Source organism: Panthera onca, chromosome C1, assembly GCF_046562875.1.
Source record: "Panthera onca isolate mPanOnc1 chromosome C1, mPanOnc1 haplotype 2, whole genome shotgun sequence".
Classification (NCBI taxonomy): domain Eukaryota; kingdom Metazoa; phylum Chordata; class Mammalia; order Carnivora; family Felidae; genus Panthera; species Panthera onca.
Window position 1 is genome coordinate 103,648,390 of NC_138346.1, and position 16,122 is coordinate 103,664,511.

Below are 16,122 nucleotides of genomic sequence, written 5' to 3' on the forward strand. Positions count from 1 at the left end.
GGGTGGCTCAGTGGTTGGGCATACAACTTCCACTCCAGTCATGATCACTCGGTTTGTGAGTTTGAGCCCCATGTCAGGCTTTGCACTGGTAGTGCAGAGCCCGCTTCAGATTCTCTGTCTCCCTCTCTCTCTGCCCCGCCCCCCCTCAAAAATAAACACTAAAAAATATTTTTAAACGGACATTTGTTGAGCACTCACCAAGATCCTAGCACTCCCAAGTTCCTAGTGGAGCTACTGCTCCCATTGGGCAGCTGGGGAAACTGAGGCCCACAGAAGTTTAGTCACTTCCTAAAATAACTGCTAGTTATATGGTAGAGTCCTCCTTTGAACCTACGGTTCCCGATTCCAAACCTGTGCACTTAATCATTACTCCATAGGAAGAGGTTTGGGTCTGATTCCCCTTCTAGATTATAAATATTAGAGAGCTTCCTTTTTGAGACACCTCCTCCCTTTCTCCCTTTTAGTACCTAGCAGAGTTTCTCTCATATACTTAGCATGCAATAAGTCATGCAATGACTTATGAGAAAGATATGAGAAAGATAAAACAATATTTAAGATTGTGTAACACTGGGATATTCTTCTCGTTAAATGTTTTTTGGTAAGCCTGTTACTGAAGACTAAGGTAAAGCTTCTGTGCCTTTTGAGGGAGCTATTGGTGGAGGGCCTGTAGGTGTTCATTGCTTTACACAGCAATCTAATCAAGGCACAAAGCCTCTCATATAATACACATGTATTCTAATGTATAATTATTAACAAGGAAAGTATTAGCTAGCTGCTGTGGATATCAACTTGAACAAGAGTTTCCATTCCTAGAGATTATACAGGGGGGCATTTGAACAATTGTGATACAGTGTGACCTGCCATGAGGTTTGTGTAGGGGTCAGTGGGGCCACACATCCTGCTGAGCAGGGTTGGAGAGGATTCAGCTCTGGGGGGGCGGGGCGGATAGTTAGGAAAATCAACCCGAGGTGAAGCCCTGTTTGGGTAGAAAACTACAAGTTCCCTGTATCATTTGGAGGACAATGAGGGGGGCAGGTTGTGGGTGAAAAACCTGTCTGTACCGAGCTAGCCCATTGCACTTCCTGCCTCCGGGAACCTGGGGTTAGGATTCGGAACCTTGTATGTGATCCGGATCAAGTTATTACTAGGCATTGGACAAGTAGCCCCATTACAGCTAATGGGATGTCATTTAGCCAAGCGAGTCGTGGCGACAGGCGGAGGTCCCGCTGTCTCAGATGCCCCAGGCAGGCGTCCGGACAGCAGCCTGGACCCTTAGACACTCCCGCGATGCATCGCAATTTTGGTTTTTCTCTATCGGTCCTCCCTACCCTTTTGCTTTCCACTAGTTTGGCCTCACTCTGACCTAAATCCACGACTGGAGCGCCCTCCACCCGCCCACGCCCAGAGTCCCCAGACCAGCTCTACTCCACTGCAGCAGCGGTCACGCGCAGCAAGTCCGGCCGGCCGCCCGCCCGCGGAAAGCAGGAGGAAGTAGAGGTGGGCGGGGCAGGCGTGCCGAGCCCGGCCCTCCCGGCTGAGGCGGCTTCTTATTGGCAGACCCTCCTCCCCAGCCTCTGGGCCTCGCTTCGGATTGGCTAATATGCTCTTAGTGGGCGTGGCCCCCAGGGGGAGGGCAAGAGCGGAAGGAAAGCGCGCTCTCTCGGGAGGCGGGGTTGCCTAGGCGACGCCGGGGGCGCGCTCGGGGGGTGGGGAAGCAAGCCAGAGGCTCAATGACAAATCGGCAGGGGACTGCTGGGGTCCGGCCCCGGGTGGAGGCGAAGGAGAGGGCGGGGCAGGCTTAAGAGCTGCGGGATCAGTGCGGACGGCCGAGGCAGCGCGGGACGGGTCCCAGGTAAGGGTGCCGGTGCCTCGACAGGCCCGCTCCGGGCGGGGTGGGGCGCGGGCTGGGGAAGTGGGGTGCACCGCCCTGCGCTCGGTGACCGCCTGCCCCCGCGCCCTGCGCGTAGGCTGTGGAGGGAGGCGGAGGGCGACACGGGGTTGTCGGCCCCGTTCCGCCACGGCAGGTCCCCTGGAGAGAGCCTCCCGGCTTCCCAGCCGGCCGGGGGCTGAGGAAATGGGGGCGGCGCCCCAGCCTCTCCCTTTTCGCCGCTCCTTCCCTTTTCCCACAAATGGCCTCTGCTTCCACTTCCTGCCCTTTAGGGCCTCCAGCCCGAGTATGGTCCACTTCCTCAGTCCCTTAGTTGCCGCTGTGGGCAGGGTAAGAGCTGTAGTAAGTGTTGCAAAAACTTCCTAGTACCTTAGGAACTTGGACTGAACTGGGGCGGTGCTCCAGAAGTTGTTTGGTCTGTTTGTTTTTGGTTCTGTCTTGCAAGTGAGCATAGAGCTGTTTCTTTGCGCCCCCCCCCCCCCCCCCATCCCGCTCCAGTTCCTTTCTGATAGTAGGACTGCCACACCGTCTGTGGCTTTCTAATAGGAAGCACCACGGACTTGAACTGTGTGGCTGGACCAGGCTTCCACTCCTCTTTTCTTGCCCTCTTGTGGGTATATGAGGTTATCCGTGTCGGGGTGGGTTTAGAACTGCTGAGGGCAGAGATAGCTGTGCCCAGGCTGCTTGTTTGAGCAGTGTCCTTTCTGTGCTAATTTACAGATGAATCTTGGAAACATTGGAACTTTGGTATTGTTATCAGGTGAGCCTTCAGGGGAGAAGTTTTTGTTTCTGGTGGACTGCTTTAGAATTGCCCATGGGCTCCTGGGTGGCTCAGATGGTTAAGCATCAGACTTCAGCTCAGGTTATGAACTCATGGTCTCTGAGTTCGAGCCCCACGTGGGGCTCTGTGCTGACAGCTCAGCAGCCTGGAGCCTGCTTCAGATTCTGTGTCTACCTCTCTTTCTGCCCGTCCCCCACTCTCTCTCTCTCAAAAATAAATATTAAAAAAAAAATTTAGAATTGCCCATGGAAGAGTCTTGGCTGATTGTTCATTTGCGTCCCCTGTGACGTCCCTTTGTAGAACAGAGAACTTTCTGCTTTGACCTAGCTTTCTAACTTTCTTTCTTTTTAAGTTTTGGAGATGGATAGTGGGCACTGATTGTCAGAGAGTATAGCATATCTTTTAGATGTGCACATGACCTGTGTTCAGCAGAGCAACGAAGATTCTTGGAGGTCAAAGCTCAAAACAGGTGAAGGCAATATTCCCTAAACCTGGAGCAGTGGAATTAGAACGTGGAAGTTCTCAGAAAGGGAGTGACTGGGGAGGTGGTGTCGAATATTGGGAAGAAAAGGAAGGCAAGATGTGAAGACCTAGGTGTGATGCTGGTTTTGAAACTTTATTGGCGGTGGGGTCTTGAGCATGACTTTTCACCTCTGTGTGCTGGAGACCCCACAGCAGTAAAAAGGTGGTAAATAGTTATGCCACCTGTTAGGAGTACACGAAATTGGGCATGTTTAAGGTGTTCTTTGTGGTAGTGGGGGTGGAATGGAGGTAAGGGTGGGAATAAGGCCAGAGATACACATTCCTTATGTGTGGTTTTTAAAAAAAATTTTTTTTAACGTTTATTTATTTTTGAGACAGAGACAGAGCATGAACAGGGGAGGGGCAGAGAGAGAGGGAGGCACAGAATCTGAAACAGGCTCCAGGCTCTGAGCTGTCAGCACAGAGCCCGACGCGGGGCTTGAACTCACGGACTGTGAGATCATGACCTGAGCCGAAGTCAGACGCTTAACAACCGAGCCACCCAGGTGCCCCTCCTTATGTGTGGTTTTAGTCCTGTCCCATAGACTGCTTTCTTCTGATCGCATCTGGGTCTTAACTTCCTTTTCTATTCATGGGATTTCCCACTGAAAACAGTGGGTATCTGAGATCTTGGCAAGATTTCCCTAGTGGTAGACGCTTTCCCAGGACTTTGTGAATATGGGACCCAGACACATAGGTAGGGAGACAAGAATTAGAATGTCAGATAGGATCTAAATGGGTGTTGGTGAAAGGTGGAAGAAGTAGAAAAGTTCTGAATTCTTAATTCTGCCTTCATTCTTTAAGGTTCTTGCCTTGGCTGGAGATGGCTCGGGACTCTGGAAATTTGTAAACCAGAGTTGAGGTAATCCTTTGTGCCACATCGCCCAGTCCCACAATGCCTCTTTGCATTCAGTTACTAAATCCCTCTCCACTCATGAAATTTATGGAAGTTAGAAACATTGTTGGAAACCTTTTCTGAAAGCTAGATTTGGAGACAGGATAACACTGAAGAGCTGCAGTTTTTGGAAGAGATCTTGGTGAGCTCTTCTGAGGTTCCCAGTGTAACTTGTCTCAAGATGATAAGGCAAGAGTCCCACTTTTCACTGGATCCAGTTGCTTCTGAGCAAATAACTAACCCCTGCTGTTAGATATGCAAGACACTTGAAGAAATTTTTTTTTTTTCAAGAGAATGCATGTTGTTGAGAAGTCCGAATCAAAGAAAACAGAGTGCCAGAGAAAATGCAGTCTTTCCTAATCGTGGGGGAGGTGCGGAAGGAAGAGGAAGGAAATGAACATTTATAGAGTATCTGCTGTCCACTTGGCCCCGACCCACTGATCTAAGCAATACCAGATACGTATCTGACCTTGGAGATTTGACCATGAGCTGGTTCCTTTAACTTCTCAGTTCTCTTGGTTACTTAAGAATACAAATATGGGTGTATATATGTACATATTCTTAGAGGTTTCAAAACGGAGAACCCAGTAGGCAAGAGGACATATGAGCTTTTGGACGGGTGAGAGTGGGGAGAAACATGACGAGAATGTGGACGCGGAAAGTCAAAGAGGGAAGGTATTTCAAGTTTATGTTACTCTAAAAAAAAAAAAGGGAATGCTTATAATTTTTGTGAGTGTTCCCTATGGTGGTTGTAGATGACTCTTTGAGGAGTTTGTGCGTTTTGAAAACAATTGAAATCTGAATGCAGAGAGTGGTGCCATTAATTGATAATTAATTGATAATTGATTAATTGACATTGTTGTCATTGTTGCTTTTGCCAGTGCTTTGTGGGCATCTTATATATAGTGTGTACATGTATTTTCTTCACGTAATGGCATGAGTTGAAGGAAATATAGTGGTTTGGTCATGTGTGGCTGGCTACCTCTAAAGTTCATCTGTCTTGAATGAATTTTCTACTGCTGTATAATAAATTAGCCCAAATGTAACAGCTTAAATCGACAGACGTTCGTTGTCTCAAATCGTTTCTGAAATTCAGGAATCCGGGAGCAGCTTGGTTGGGTGATTCTGGCTCAGGGTCTCTTCGGAGGTTGGAGTCATCTGATGGCTTGACTGGGGTTGGAGACTCTGCTTCCAGGGTGGCTCACTCTCCTGGCTGCTGGCTGGAAGCTTGAGTGCCCCACCATGAGGGCCTCTTTGTAGGACTCTTCACAACGTGGTGACTAAGTTTCTCCCCAGAGCAAGTGATCTGAGAGAGGGAGAGAGAGAAAGAGGACAGTCAAGATGGAAGGTGTGATACCTTTGTATCTAATCTTGGAGGTGACAGACGTACCCTCACTTCTACTGACACATGGACCAAACCTGGTACAATGTGGGAGGGAACTATACAAGGAGACCTTGAGGACCCTGGACATTCTTGGAGGCTACCAGATTTCCTTTTGAAGGTTTAGACCAGACATTATTGAGCAAATCTTTGTCTCATATGCTTACGAAAGTATGTATGATGGGAGAATAAAATGCAGCCAGGGTTTTTACCATTTTAGAAACTTTTAATATTTTACTTTTAACTTTATGTTCTTTCTTCTGTTTTTTCATTGTCAGATGCTAGAATTAATTAGCCAAATATGCAGTAGCTTTGGAAATTAGAAATTTAAATCTAGCTGATCCTTAAACCAAATGGAACAGCTGAGTTTTTTTTTTTTTTAACCCTAAAACAAATTGGTAAAAAAAAAAAATTATTGCCAAAATGATCTCCTTGATGAACAGCTTAAAATTAGTCATTAATCATCTGTGTATTTTTAAAAATAAAATTCACTGGCAAAGGAACTAAAAAAATCTTAAAAAACCTAATCTGTGCCCCTCTCTTCCAATTATTATAAATCTTTGGGCAATATGTATTTGGCCAGCAATTTTTCATTTCTCTTTTTAAAACCTAATACCTTTAAATTTTTTTTAATGTTTATTTATTATTGAGAGATGGAGCATGAGCATGGGAGGGGCAGAGAGAGGGGGAGACAAGGAACGTGAAGCAGGCTCCAGGCTCTGAGCTGTCAGCACAGAGCCCAACGGGGGGCTTGAACTCACAAGCCACAAGATCATGACCTGAGCTGAAGTCGGGTGCTTAACTGACTATACCACCCAGGTGCCCCAAAACCTAATACCTTTTAATTATCTACCTGGATGGAAGGACTTTATTCTTTTAGCTTCTAGATGAAATCTCCCAAAGTGTCTATCGGTGGAGAGAAGAGGCATCCTGAGCCTGAAGCCTGATTCAGTGATTTCTAAGTTCCCTTCCAGCTCGAAAACGTCTCTTCTGTGATTCTAGTATTTTCATATAACAAATATCCTTTGCACAAAGCATATTTGGAATGAGGGGTTTCACAAGTCATGTTAAATTGTAACTTCAGAAACCTAAGTGTGGTGAGAATGGCTTTTGTTCAGTCCGGCCCAGTTGAAGGTTGCTCGAGTGGTCATGAGGCCGCCTGGAAACTCAGCAAAGCTGGCATTTCCTTTCTTCCCATTTTGGCCCTTTTCCCATCCACTGCCCTAATTTGTGAGCTAGTATCTTTCTTTTCTTTCATCCTACCTCTCCTGGCATCCCCCCCTCCTTCCTTCCACCCCAGTCTGCCAGTAACAACAGGAAAGGACTGGTGGACTGTCGTCCAGTGTGGATTAGCTGATCCTGTTATCAGTAGTGGACGTAGTCATTGTGGGACCTCTACTCCTCCTTGTGTGTTAAGCCTTTTTAAAAATCTAAAATTACACGTGCTCATTCATTAAGTGCTGCCATTTTTAACTTCTAGAGGGGTTCTGGACCCAATTCCAAGGCTGTACGTGTGTGTGGTTCCCCCCCACACCACTGTGCAGTTCTCTGACACCAGCTGGGTGTCTACATTTTAACTCCGTTCTGACACTGTCTGCGTGGAGACGGCATCAGATTCCACAGATTAAGGGTCTGGCCCCCCCAGGACCACGCTCTACTTCAGATGCCAGTCGCAAGCCCAGATTGTTCCCTGTGCTTCTGACCGACTCACTACAAACCAGAGGTGCCCGTGACCCCCTGCCTGGGTTTGATTAATGTGCTAGCGCGGCTCACAGAACTCAGCAAACCCATTTATTCACGGGATCAGGGATTTATTACAGGGGTATTAAAGGAGACAAATCAAGAGCCAGACGAAGAGCTATGTAGGGTGAGGCATTGAACGAAGGAGCTTCTGGCCTCATGGGGTTGGGGGCCTGCACGTGGCACGTGGTTCCCTGACCTGGAAGCTCTCCACACCTCCTTTTGGGGTTTTGTGGAGGCTTCATTACAGAGACATGATTGATGAAATCACTGCCCCGCAGCCCCTTCCCCTCCCAGCAGGCCCTTCCCTTCCCAGGAGGTCAGGGGGGTGGGACTGGAACTTCCAACCCCCTGTTCAAGGTGGGTTCCTCTGGCAACCAGCGCCCATACTTAGGTGGTCTAAAGGTCACCTCATTAGCACAAACCTAGTTGTGGTGGGAAGGTCGTGTTATGAATAACACGACACCCATTCCACCTTTTTGGCTCTGAGGCTTTTCAGGAACTGAGGACAAGAAGACTTAAATATTATAACAAAAGATGTTCCTGTTGCTCTTTGCATTCAGGAAATTCCAAGGGTTTGGGGAGCTGCGAGACAGAAACTGGATGAAGACTAAATATACATGAGAAATACATTTTGGCCATCTGAAGGAGCAAGTATGTATTTCTTATAAATCACAGCGTCACAGCCTCCTAAATAGTTCTAAAGTCTAGCCACTTTCCCCGTCTCCACTGTCATCCTCTTAGGCCCCCATTGTCTCTGGTCTGGCCTGCTGGACCTCCCACATCTGCTCTTGGCCCCTCTGGTTTCCCGTACTTTAACTGGAGTGATCTTTCCAACATGCAGGACTAATTATGTCACCCCTTTGCTGGAAGCACTTCAGTGGCCTTCCATTGCCCTCATTGGAAAGTCTGCAGTCTCTACAGTGCTGGGCCTGCGGGGTCTCAAATGATCTGGCCCTTTCCTTCCCAGTGTACTATCAGCTCATACCAGACCCTACCTCTTTCTTTCCGCTCCGGGCAGCCACGGGGGTCTTCTTCGGTCACTTGACTGTGTCTTGCTTGCTTCCTGTTGCTTCAGGTCTTCCTAAAAGCAATACAAGAAGGGAGCAGAGCACGTGAAAGGAGTCCTAGGTAGGAAAGCACTTGGCCTGCTCGTGGAACTGAAAGAAGGCAAAGCTGGCCAGGGAGAGGTTGGTGAATAGTGGCTTTGGATTTTATTCATGGGGCGCCATAAAGGGCTTTATGCCCACTTTTATTTGCAGTTTTGGAAAACTCACAGTAGGGGCTGTGTGAAAAATAGGTTGAAGAGGGGCTAAAGTGGCCATGATAAGCCACTTTGAAAGGGGTTTTGGAGAGGGAACCAGTAGAATTGGTCATGAACTGAGTTGGGGGAGAGGCAAAGGGAATCCAAGATGACTCTCAGGTTTTGGCTTTAGTAATAGCTTGGGCACAACTAGTCACTTGAGTTACTACTACTAATAGTGGAGATGGAAAAGGTTTGAAGCAGGGAAAGAAGAATCGAGAGTTCTATTTTGGGAATGTTAAGCTTGAGATTCTCACAGGACAGCCACGTGGGGAGAGGTGGCAGTTTGGCAGAGGGATAGGAGTCTGGAGGTCAGGAGGATTGTCTAGGCTGCATTTTAGAAGTTTGGGAGTGGCGTGTAGGGCTGCGGGAATGGATGAGGTCACTGAAGGGGAGTGTAGGGGCGGGAAGACGGAGCTCTGAGGAGGACTGACATTTAGGAGCCAGGTAGAGGGGGAAGACCTGGCCTAAGATGCCTGACAGAGAGCTGCCAGAGAAACAGCAAGCCCCGGAGGTGGGGGGTGAGGGGGAGTGTGGTGCTCTAGAGGCCAGAAGGGACAGGATCCGGAGGGAGACCCCAAGAGGGGTCTTTGAATTGGCCTGCTACGGGCCTTCCCTTTTCCAGGCAGGGTTGGCTCGCAGTTGCCACATGCTCTTTGGTGAAAGCGGAGGGCATGGGAAAGGAGAAAGAGAACAGTTTTGTTTTTTTAAAGTTTATTTATTTTTGAGAGAGAGACAGAATGCAAGCAGGGGAGGGGCAGAGAGAGAGGGAGACACAGAATCCGAAGCAGGCTCCGAGCTGTCAGCACAGAGCCCGATGCTGAGCTCTAACCCTTGAACCGTGAGATCATGACCTGAGCCGAAGTCGGACGCTCAATGGACCGAGCCACCCGGGCGCCCCAGAAAGAGAACAGTTTTTATTGGAGTTTGCAACGTGGAGTTTAGGGGTGACCCTGACCAGCCCAGTGTCCGGAAGTTATGCTGGGGGAGGGAGCCACGCTGGAAGGGAATTTGTAAATGAAGTAGGGAGGAAAGGAAACACAGGGCCTTGTTGTGCAGAGTGGGACCCTTGGGCCAGGACCCATCTGGGAGTTGGTAGGCAGTGCACTCTGGGCTCCCCTCTAGACCTATGGAATCAGAATATAAATTTTAACAAGATTCCCAGGTAATTACAAGTTTGAGAAGCATTGGTATAGATAACCAGGGCTACAGGGAAATTGTGTCACTAGCTGGGGGGGACAGATGGCAATCACAGGGGTGTGTATGTTTAAGATGAAGATTCAGTAGACCGTGTCTGTATGCTGTTGGGGGTGATCCCCTACCGAGGTAAAGACTGATTAATGAGGCAGGAAAAAGGGGACAGCGACAGGAATGCTGTTCTTGGGTAGGGGGGTAGGGACGCATGGAGCAAAGCCTGTGTGGAGTGCTTGGCTTTGCTACGAGCAGGAGTGTGCTCTTCGTGCAGCGGGAGACAGGGAGGAGGTGGGTAAGGATGCTGGTAGGTTTGTAGATTTGGCGCAGGAGCAATGAGGGAGTTTGTGCCTGATGGCTTGTGTTTGGGAAAAGTGAGGTAAGATCATCTGTAGAGCGTGAGCTTAGGGAGGGCATAGGGGAGAATCAGTAAAATTTCTAGGCAGCGAATGCCCGTTCCTGGTTTGGGATTGTAAGTGCATTTAACATGAAGTTTCGTAAGGCTGGCTGCAAGGGTCTCTTTCCCTCTCCAGCAGCGTTGATGTTGATGTGTGCCGGGTGCTGGGGCTGGAAAGGAGTGAAAGGGGCCAGGGCGGGAAGGTACCAGCGAGGGGGCTTTCATAATGTGAGATCTAAGCTCCTGAAGGAGGGAGGTGGGGCCCGGGGAGGTAAAGCACAGAAAGAAAGTGCTAGAGGCCAGTGCTTGCGAGTAACCATCAGGCGGGGAACCACGGTGGTAGTAGCAGCAGCTACTGGGGTAGTGGGTATTTACGCGAGCCCGAGCCCCAGCCAGAAGGAAGGAGGCCGAGGCTGGAGACATGTTGGAGGCAGCCGCCTCTGAGGCTGACGTGCCGGGCATGAGCACAGCAGTGTTAGGTAGGAGGAAGGAAAGGGTTTTTGGAGAAGAGGAGGACAAGGACTTGGGAGAGGCCGAGCTCTGTGGCAAGTTGTCCAAATGGGCACAGGAGTCACTAAGGGGGATAACAGGAGAAAGGGGTCGAAGGGAAGTCTGTGAACCAGAAGCAAATACCACCAATAGATGAGGGCAGTGAGGACGTCCATAGATGACCTGAGGGCAGCAGGGTGGGGGGGAAGCTGATCGCCAGAGCCTTGAAGATAAGGGGCTTTTGCAAGAGGAAGGAGGGGAGTATTGGAGGAAGGATGTCCTCTACTGGAAGTGACAAGTGGGAGGGAGGAAGGACACTTATTTCTTCCTGGCCCTGAGGCACATGGCAGGAGAGGAAGATAGTGTCTACTTAAGATATGGTGTCCCCAGGGCACAGCAAAGTCTCAGGGAAAGCTAAAAGCTAGCGGAAACTTCTTGGAAGAGGTGGGGGGTCTTGAGTTGGTTGGTGTTCTCCTGGTTGTGGAGGGTGGGGGAAAGGAGTCATTTCAGAGGAAGGCGGAAGTCCTGTTTTTCCTCTCTAGTTACCCCAAGATAGGCGGGGCAGGTGTTCAGGCTGGGTGGTAGAGAGACTCACCCAGTCATATCGTGATCCGGCCCTCTTCCCTCCCAGTGTGGTGTCCTGGCAGGTGTCAGCTCCGCTGGCAGAGGACTGAGTCTCTGCAAAGAAGGCTCCCCTGTTCTCGTCCTTCTTTAAGGACTGGCAGCTTATCCTGCCTTCGAATAGGTCTGGCTGGTAGGCCAGTTTCTTTCTCAGGACTTTCTAGACTGTCAGAATGATGTTCAAAAGTCAGTTAAGTGCCTGCTCAGAGCCGGGTATTTTCTCACGTAATGTTAACAACCCCCAGGATACAGACCCCCTGTGTGTTTTACGGATGAGGGTGAGGCCGAGGAAAGCAACTTAACTAAGGGCATTAGCTTCCCACAGGCAGACTCCAAACTTCAAGTTGACTGTTTTTTCTCACACTGTAGTTGGTATATAACTACTTCAAAAAATTGTGGTAGGGGCGCTTGGGTGGCTCAGTTGGTTAAGCATCTGACTTTGGCTCAGGTCACGATCTCACCATCTGTGTGTTTGAGCCCCGCGTCGGGCTCTGTGCTGACAGCTCGGAGCCTGGAGCCTGCTTTGGATTCTGTGTCTCCCTCTCTCTTTGCTCCTCCCCTGCTTGTGCTCTATCTCTCTTAAAAATAAATGAACATTAAAAAAATTAAGGAATTGTGGTAAAATATACATAACATAAGATCTGTCATTTTAGCAATTATTTTAAAAGGAAGCTCTATACCCAAGGTGGGGCTCAAACTCACAACCATAAGATCAAGAGCCACATGCCCTACTGACTGAGCCAGCCAGGCACCTCTCCATCATTTTAGTGATTAAAAAAATTTTTTTTAATGTTTATTTATTTTTGAGAGATAGAGACAGAGACAGAGGTCAGATCATGACCTGAGCCGAAGTCAGATGCTCAACCAACAGAGCCACCCAGGTGCCCTTCCAACACATTTTTAATTATCCCATTCTGCAGCTCTGTGCTCATAAAATACTGACTCCCATCTTCTCCTTCCCTGGCTCCTGGCAACCACTATTCCTCTTTCCATCTCTATGAATTGACTCTTCTAGGTACCTCACGTAAGTGGAATCATATAGTATTTGCCCTTTCGTGTCTGGCGTATTCGACTTAGCCTGATGTCTTCCAGGTTTATCTGCATTGTAGCTTCTGTCAGGATTAAATTCCCTTTTAAGACTGAACAGTATTCTGTTGTACGGATGTACCACATTTTGTTTTCCATTCATTCATCAGTGGACACTTGGACTGCTTTCACTTTTGACTGTTGTGAATAGTGCTGCGGTGACCGTGGGCGTACAAATCTGTGCAAGTCCCTGCTTTCAGTTTCTGGGGGTATGTTCGGGGGGGTATGTAGTAAGTGTTTTCTGTCGTGTATTTCCTCCTTGAACTTGTGCTGTAGTTGCCTGTGCCTCTCTCTCCTTAATGAGCTTTCTGATCCATAGTTCTGTGTCAGTGATAAAAATTCTGGTATTTCACACCGTGTTTGAAGGTCTTCCCCACCCTACCCTAGTCTGCTGATGGAGCAGCCTAGTGTCACGGCTCCAAGAGTAGGCTCTGCAGCCAGACTGCTGGGCTTACCGTCCCAGCCCTGCCACAGACTAGTTACATGACCCAGCAAATTCTACATGCTCTGAGTGCGTGCGATACCCTAGTAGATGCCGTACAAGTGGAAATAGTAGTAGAACGTCTCTAAGCAGGATTGGTTTGGGGAGAGTAGTTCAGAACAGGGACATGTATGCTACTTCCAAATTTGACCTTCTGCGACTGAGACATGCAGTGGTTCTAATGTCTCCGAGGCTGCCTTTGCGGGTGGAAGGAGCTGGAGTCTGGATAAATTGGTAGACCTCTCCAAGGCCAGTGCAATCCCCAGGTTCCATTGGGGATGAGTGTATAGTGGGAGAAGACTTTGTTTCAGAAATAACTGTATACTTAAAAAAAAAAAAAATCAGAGCTTGCAAATTACCTGTCACTGTTCCATTGCTTTGTAGTTCAGGAAAGTCATCATATAAATGAACTAACCTTTCGAAGTTCACCAGTTACCACTTATCCTCTTGAGACCAGACCTCTCAGCCCCAATGGAGAACTTGTTTTTGTTTTATCTGCCAAGTCCTGAGTGTCTCCTAAGCGCCAGGCACACTGGGCACACAAAGGTGAATGGGCAGCTCTCAATGTGGTGGGAGAGACAAACATCATCTAAGAATAAATTACTGGTTTATTTCAGTGCAACAGTAGGTGTATTGACAGGCAGGGGAACCTACTCAGGGAGGGTCAGCTCTGCTGGGGGAGACCTAAGAAGGTGGTAGAGGAAATATTTAGGCTGAGTGTTAAATTATAGACGATCCTCCATCAGGAAGAAGGGCAATCCTGGCAGAAAGAATAACATGTACATAAGGGTACAGCCTGGAAACAGAATATTTATGATGAGTGACTTCAGAGCTTTCTGGTTTTTGTTTAAGTGACTTTAGCTTGTTTTGTTAATTTAGTTGTGGGGTTTGTTTTGTCTTGTTTTGTTTTGTTGGCGGGAGAACATATAAAGAGATATTCATCAGGGAGCAGACATACCTAAAACAAATTTCCTTAGGCACTCAGGAGGATTACTTTAAGTTGTTTTGCAGATTTAGTTTCAAGGAGGAAAAAAAAACAGCAAAGACTGGAAAGGAACTTAGATCATTTAATTCAACTTCCTTGTTTTTTTGGACCTGGAAACTGAGTCATACATGAATGACAGCACAAAAATATTCTCTCCCCCAGTGCTAATGACAATAGCAGTTGTTCAAGGGAAGGGAAAAAGGAGTTTCCTTCTTTAAGTTAGTATGTGCAGGTGAGGCTGAGGGCGCAGAAAGACTGTCCTCTGAGAACCGTGGGGACTTCAGTTGTTTCTTGCCAGGACTGTCGCTCCTGGAATGCCGTATTCAGTGAAGGGCAATAAGAAAATCCAAACTTGCCAAACAGAGACGTTAAGACTGAGTATCTTCCTTTCATAGAAAGATGTAGCAGAAGTTGAACAGCAGCTCAAGTGACTCGGTGTCTGTGGAGAGATCGTTAGCTGACCCATACAGATCCTTCGCTAGGTGGCCTGCCGTACCTGGAGCTGAGGTGCTCCGAGCCACGTCCACGTTATTCGGGTCGCTTAGCCATTCACGTTCCGCCCGCCCCGGCAAGGGCCTGTGGCTCTTTCTGACAGTGCAAGGCCATAGGAGAGATGGTCCGTCCGAAAAATCGCTGCCAATTGAATAACAATCAAATGATCATAAATCCTCTCAGGATTCCTTATTTAAATCAGCGGGTGAAATGATGAGACTCTTAGGAGTACTAGGTTGTTCTAATTTGTAAAGGGTGTCTCTGGTATAAGTGTAGGGAGTTTGCCTTTTGTATTGAAACACCGGACCCTAAAGCTACAGGTTTTTATTTACTCTGAAACATGTTTGCTTGATGATCTGGCAATCTCTGTTTTAAGGGCCTGGGCCATAACCAATAATGACAATCCCGTAGTAAGTTCAAATAAACACTTAAATGCCAACCTTAAGAGAGTCAAAGTCTTTAGTGACAAATTCGCAAAGCTTAAAAAGTAGAAATTAATGTTACCTATCTGCCAAATTTTGCTTTTGACATTAGGAAATAATGGCTTAAATTTTTTAGGCTTTTGGCAGTAAGTAATGGAAGTAAGATATAGATGAATCCAACTGTTTAAACTTTTTTTTTTATTAGTTTTCTTTATTTCTGAGAGGCAGAGTGCATGTGGGGGAGGAGCAGAGAGAGAGACGGGGGGAGACACAGAATCCGAAGCAGGCTCCAGGCTCTGAGCTGTCAGCACGGAGCCCGACGTGGGGCTCGAACTCATGAGCTGTGAGATCATGACCTGAGCTGAAGTCAGACACTCAACCGACTGAGCCATCCAGGTGCCCCAGATGAATCCAACTGTTAAGTTTACCCTGTGTTCTAGATTTTATGATGACCATAGTTTGGTAAACGTTATGTTCTTCAGGTTGATGAGAACGGAAATATTCCTGTCATACAAGGGTATAAGAGGGAAAAGGGCAGGCCTGGCACCTGGCCTTATGGAGCCTTAAGAGTAATGGAAGAAATAAGCAAAAAGCATGGAAGGAGAAAAAGAAAGGAATTACAAGTTGTGATCAGTGCAGTGAAGGGAGCCAAGAGGCTGACATGGAGACTGAAAGAGGGTCTACTTGAAGTGTGGGGGTCCTTCACTCTCTGAAGAAGTGACCTTTAAATGGAAAGTTCTAGAAGGAATTGGGTTTGTGAATGATGAGTGTGGAAAGGCTCGGGGTTGGGAGGGTACAGAGGGGGGAGTAGTAGGCCGTGAGGTTGGAGAGGTGGAGCCTAGGGATGGCCGGGAGCTGGGGGGAGAAAGTGGGTTCTGGAGACATCATCTGAGCCCCTGAAGCAAGCTTTGTTCCTGGACACGCCATTAGGTGAGCCGATAAATAATTGTTTTGCTTAAACTATTTTCAGTTGGAGTTTCCTTCACTGTGGGCAAGAGTCCTAATCATATAAGGGACAGAATATTTGAATTCCCTGGAAACACCTTCAGCTGGAGTTGCTATATGTAGTGCTCATGCCTTATTCATTCAGAATGAAGTATTTTTGTGTCATTATATTTTCCCCCTGGCCCTGCCTGGATCTGATTCCTTGGACTTGAATTGTATGTGTACTTTCAAAGCCATTATGTACAGTCAGTTGGGACTCACTTGGTTGGAAGTGATAGAAACGTAAGGTACACGAGCTCACACCACGAAGGGGGATTTATTGGGTGGACACCAGTGTGTGTCACTGACTCAGCGGACAAATGGAAAACCAAGCCAAGGAAGGGGCCGAGGATGTGGCTGGGACTCAGGAGCAGCGGGAACCAACCCCCCGAATGCTGCCAGGACTGTCCCAGTGTTTCCTCTCCGTGTTCAGGCTCCGTCTCTCTTGCTGCTTTCACTACTTG

General features: G+C 48.0%; 1 protein-coding gene across 3 annotated transcripts in view; it reads left to right on the forward strand.

Annotated features, from left to right (window-relative positions):
- Positions 1 to 1,684: 1,684 nt before the first annotated feature.
- The window catches only part of RALB (RAS like proto-oncogene B), a 43,814-nt gene continuing 29,376 nt past the window's right edge, over positions 1,685 to 16,122 (forward strand). The window contains exons 1-2 of one of the 3 annotated variants that reach the window (XM_060625454.3): positions 1,685 to 1,852; positions 7,771 to 7,861. The gene's annotated coding sequence lies outside the window, so the exon portion shown is untranslated. Of the gene's footprint in view, positions 1,853 to 7,770; positions 7,862 to 8,285; positions 8,398 to 16,122 lie in introns of all 3 variants that reach the window. The other 2 variants (XM_060625453.3, XM_060625452.3) reach the window with 2 other exon arrangements.